The sequence below is a fragment of the Gossypium raimondii genome, chromosome 13 (assembly GCF_025698545.1).
Source record: "Gossypium raimondii isolate GPD5lz chromosome 13, ASM2569854v1, whole genome shotgun sequence".
NCBI lineage: Eukaryota > Viridiplantae > Streptophyta > Magnoliopsida > Malvales > Malvaceae > Gossypium > Gossypium raimondii.
Genome location: NC_068577.1, coordinates 44,259,948 through 44,265,581, shown reverse-complemented (window position 1 = coordinate 44,265,581; position 5,634 = coordinate 44,259,948). Strand labels below are relative to the sequence as shown.

Below are 5,634 nucleotides of genomic sequence, written 5' to 3'. Positions count from 1 at the left end.
TAAAAAAATATATTTAATCAAATAATATTTATTTTTATGATAAATATTTTATTTTATTTTATTTTTTAAATTTGAACTTTAAATATACTTTTAAGGATAAAAAATATTATTTAAATTAAATTCTCTATGAAAATTTTAACTTTAAAATTAAATATAAAAATTAATGAATTTAGTTTTAGAATTTAAAATAATAAATTAATAACACAATTAAAATCCAAAAGTTAGAACTCAAGTTATCGCAAGTATTAAAGTAAAATAAAAATTTAGAATCAAAACTAAAATAAATAATACATATAAGCAACAGATGACTAGTTGAACAAGCCTATGATACATATTGCAAGGTAATAAAAATACAATGCATTTTCTTAATCAAGTAAATCTTGGTAATAAAAGAAATAATACAATTTACATGACTCAATAATTTACAGTTTAATAAAAGATATAATCAAGCAAATATGAAATCCAAAACCAGAATAAACGCCTATTTACATCTCTAACTGCCATGCATTACTTCTTTACATGACTCAACAATTTACAGTTTAACGGAATCGAATTTCTCACCCACTACACCGCCTTTTTGTTTTTGGAACTGAATGTAACGCAAGGTGCTGGCAAGGAAAGCATCCGCCACACTATTAGGGTCTATGGAATCACTTTGCATCTCAGTATTAATTAATTCTATCAGCCCTTGGATTGCGGAACTGGTGATTTGCTTATTGTTAGAGGACCCTTCAACCTCTCCCGCAAATTTTTTCAGTTCCTTATTGTTGAATGAATTTAATGTTTACATGAAAAAAATCTAAACCAAAGGACAAGTTTTGAGGCCAGACCTCTCCTCGTCCTTTACGCCATCCTAATCATCAACCCAAAATAGATGGGAACATACATAAACAGCTCTGCACTGATCAGCCTTCTTCAATAGCCGAGCTGAATACTGACCAAAGTAACACATATTTAAGTTTTGTATAAACAGTTCAATGAAGTACAATGAATTAGAGAAGAGGAAGCAATATTACTCCTGTGGCTTTGTGTGTCAAAGTATCTCTGTTCTCAACACCAAATACATTCATCCTCTGGAGAGTCCCAATTATCAGATGAATTACAGTCACTTGGGCTTTAGAGTCCTATGATCAATAAACATTCATGAAGCTCTACACAAATTAGAAGGCATAACAGACTTCAACAATAGCTGATCTGAGTAGTACAATTACCGCAATTTCTTCTTCTTATAATACAAACGCTTGTGTGAAAAATTCATACGCACATGCTCAATATCACAGCCATTAGCTGCCTGATAGTCAGGAAACAGAACAAGGGCAAAATACAGGTTAAAAAGTTAAACATAAAATTCAAGCCTCTCTTCATAAAAAAGGAATATAACCAAAGACAAAGCCTGCAATACTGTTCACTATGCATATATTGCTAATATCATAATGATAATATACCATTCATTAAACTTAAAAGTCATAATGATGGGAGATTTATGATGATAGCACCCCCATCGCATCATCTTAAAATAAAATTATTGATCCCTAATGCCTGGAATCAACATAATAAATTAATGGAACATTGGTAATAGCCCTAAGAATGTCACAAATAAAGCTATTTATTCTTGTAAGCACCTGTTCCATCATAAACCTTGCACTCTTGTGAGCAACATTATTTATCTCAGTATGCCTTTTCCCAACTATCAATTAGAAAAATGGCATCTCTTGAAGTTCAATAAAATTTGTTATCATCTAAAATAATTTTCAGGGTTCAATTCACTATTTAACCAATGACTGTTATGCAGAGTTGGTTTAAGTCAAGACTCAAGATTAACCAATGACCAAGGTTTCTGTTTCTATATACCTGAGTAGCCATCACACGGAAATGGATTTTGCTTCAAATCTTGCGAAGTGAATAGTAGAATAACCCCTGCAACTCCGCAAAACCAAAACCACTCTTTAGTACATGTAATCTCTCTATACATAACAATAACAATAAGAACCTTTAATAATCCAATGAAGTCAACTTGCACAACCACCACTCAGAATTTTTCTTTCAAAATTAACAAGAAATTTACAAGAAGAAGAAGAAGAAAAAGAAGAACTTCTCTTCTCGCCAATGAATCAGTTAAAAAAATATCATTAAAAATATCAAGGCAAATGAAATATTATCCACAAACGTACCAGTAAAGAAGGAAAACAAATTACTTAGAAATGAAATCTCGACTTGTGGCAGAGAAATTCCCAGTGAAAGCGAAGGAAAAAAATAAAGAGTGGTACTGGTGTACTTTAAAAGCAAAAAAGGGCGAAGAAAATTCAAGACTCGAAATTAGAAGATAGATTACAGAGAGAATGAAAGCAAAAAGGAAAGGGAAATACAAAGTTTTTTTTTTCAAGTTATTGGTCTTATTGGGAAATAAAGGAGACTACTGAGATATTTATCCTTCAAGTAACAAAGTAAACATTCTTCTCAACAAAAGATATGATCTTACCACCAGTGTCGGGGACCAGAGAATCCAGAAAACTACTATAAAAAACTGTATAAAAATTGAAAACTTAATTAAAATTTTCAAAAAAGTATTTAACTTTTAAAAAATTGCAAAAAAGAAATTAATTTTTTTAAAAATTACAAGAAAGATGCCACATAGCACGTTCTTATTCGCACCAATTTATGGACCCTACCAAAATAGGATAAGAAGCATAGTTCAAAGGCCAAATTAAGCATTATTAGACAAACCTATTTATGAACTTGAAAGGCATTGATGCTTAAATGAAGCTAAAATTCAATTCACATTCCCTATGGAAATTATGAAAATGTCACTTCTCATTTGCAGTAAAAGAAGAACAAAAAAAAGGAAGGATACACCACATTCAACATAAAAGTCATGCCGCTGTCCACAAGCACTCAAATTCGCAATCACAAACTCCACAACCATGAGAAGATTCATTAAACTGCACCCTTTGATATGTTAGTCTGCAACAAGAAACCATTCATTGGTGTGTGATCAAGAAGCACTAAACATCTGGTATTGCAATGAAATTGTTTGGAGACAAATCATTACATTGAACATGCAAGTCCAACTCGACATCCTATGTTTTACACCAAATTATTTAGTACCATAATTTTAGACTAAGATCACATCTTATGTACACAGTTTCAGTACATACTTTGACTACTCAAATGATCAAAGTCGACAAATACACTTTAAATATATAAGTAAATGTGTCACCATGCTGTTTCAAACCAGCAGCAGATTGAAACCCCACGTTAACGAAGCCATCTAACGCATTAAAAACAATTTAAAACCAACAACAAAAAATGTTCAATGTTACAAGAATGCTTCCAGCTCACAAATTAAAAACAATTAATAGAACTAAAAAATTCTTACCACAAAGGATATACGAGTAAAAGGACACTTTATATTCCTTAAAGGTCACTGTCTGAGGACTCCCACCATAAACTCTGGAAATACAGATAATGCCTACTATTGCTGTAAGAATAGCTGCAGTGGAAGGACATGCAATTTCTTTCTCCAAATTACCACCCACCATCCAATTGCTCATCACCTGACTTCCAATCAAAGCCGCAGACTCGAAAAAAGTCATCAACCAAAATGTTTCATTCAAAAGATCTTGCCTATGACCCTGGAGAAAAAAACCCAAAGAAAGTTGATACCATTATGTTCAAAGAAAGTCGAAAAAAGCCCATGTCTCGAAACTGAAGGAAAATATTGATGTTGCCAAAGATAAACACACATTTGCTACCCAAAAGCTAGGACTTGATGTAATCCTCTTCCATATCCCAACAACAAGGTGAAAGATATAAAACACCAAACAAGATTTCTTTCGACCTCTACATGAATAACAAAAAATAATAAAAAATTTCAGAATCTATATCACCCAACGATTCATAAATAAAGTTGGTTAATTCACTGAAAAAAAGGCAATAGAAACATGAAACGGCGCCATTTCTAAAAGTGAAATTATTTTTTGTGGCGTTTTTATAAAAAACGCCGCTATTGCTTATATAAAAAAATATTTTATTTTGAACAAAATGACATTTTAATAAGAAAACAAATGATAAAATGGTTGTAATTAATTATTAAGTTAGAATTATCTAAATCCATAATCCCTAAATCCATATATAATTATTTGATCACGGCGGGGGCAAGGAAAAACACGAAAAAAACTGAACTGGATAAAAAAATTAAACCGAGCACTAAAAATACTGAACCGGGATGGGATAAGTTAGGGATATCCTTGGATATAGCTTATATTGATTTTGAAGAACCAAATCTTCACATGATTTTGAAGAACCAAATTAATATTATCTCTTTTACAATTATATAAGAAATTAATTAATATATAAATTAGAAAACACTAGTTAATCTAAACCCTAAACCATAAACCTAAACCCTAAAACCATAAACCCTTAACATGCACATAACCTCTAAACCTTAAACCCCAGCCTTTAAACCATAAACTATAACCCCTAAACCCATAATCCATAAACCTTAAAATGGTAACACCTAAACTTTAAACTCTAAACCATATACCCTAAACCAAAAACCCTAAACTATAGTGATATTTAATTCAATATTTTAAAATTAATACTATCTCTTTTACGATTATATAAGAAATTATTTAATATATAAATTAAAAAAATCAATAATGTATCCAAAAAATCATTTTAAATAATAGTATTTTAATTTTTCCATTTTTAACAAATATTTTAAATTATTTTAAATCCCTAAGCATTAGCAGCGCTTTCCTAAAAACGCCGCTAAATCCCTGAAAGCTCACAAAACGGCGCCGTTTTGGCTTAGGTTTTTTGCGGCGCCTCCTCAAAAACGCCCCTAAATCCCCCAAAGCTCACAAAACAACGTCGTTTTGGCTTAGGTTCTTTGCGGGGCTTTCTTGAAAACGCCACTAAAGCCCTGAGCATTAGCGGCGCTTTCTTAAAACGCCGCTAAATCCCCGAAAGCTCACAAAACGGCGTTGTTTTGGCTTAGGTTTTTTGCGGCGCTTCCTCAAAAACGCCGCTAAAGTCCTGAGCATTAGCGGCGCTTTCCTAAAAACGCCGCTAAATCCCCGAAAGCTCACAAAACGGCGTCGTTTTGGCTTAGGTTTTTTGCGGCGCTTCCTCAAAAATGCCGCTAAATCCCCCAAAGCTCACAAAACGACATCGTTTTGGCTTAGGTTCTTTGCAGCGCTTTCTTGAAAACACCGCTAAAGCCCTGAGCATTTGCAGCGCTTTCTTAAAAACGCCACTAAATCCCCGAAAGCTCACAAAACGGTGTTGTTTTGGCTTAGATTTTTTTGCGGCGCTTCCTCAAAAACGCAGCTAAATCCCCCAAAGCTCACAAAACGACGTCGTTTTGGCTTAGGTTCTTTGCGACGCTTTCTTAAAAACGCCGCTAAATCCTCGAAAGCTCACAAAACGGCGTTGTTTTGGCTTAGGTTTTTTGCGGCGCTTTCTTAAAAACGCCGCTAAATCCCCGAAAGCTTACAAAACAGCGTCGTTTTGGCTTAGGTTTTTTCGGTGCCTCCTCAAAAATGCCGCTAAATCCCCCAAAGCTCACAAAACGACGTCGTTTTGGATTAGGTTCTTTGCGGCGCTTTCTTAAAAACGCCGCTAAAGCTTATT

At 33.3% G+C, this 5,634-nt stretch overlaps 1 long non-coding RNA gene across 2 annotated transcripts; it reads right to left on the bottom strand.

The window, feature by feature from the left end:
* Positions 1–360: 360 nt before the first annotated feature.
* LOC105783968 (uncharacterized) lies at positions 361–3,844 on the bottom strand. Of its 2 annotated transcripts, XR_008192507.1 has the most exons (7): positions 3,744–3,844; positions 3,377–3,632; positions 2,172–2,961; positions 1,852–1,917; positions 1,212–1,291; positions 1,017–1,124; positions 361–934 (listed from the first exon to the last, which is right to left on the bottom strand). It is a non-coding gene; the product is annotated as an uncharacterized LOC105783968 (long non-coding RNA). The 2 variants fall into 2 exon arrangements; XR_008192506.1 differs by having other exon boundaries at positions 361–1,124.
* Positions 3,845–5,634: the final 1,790 nt, after the last annotated feature.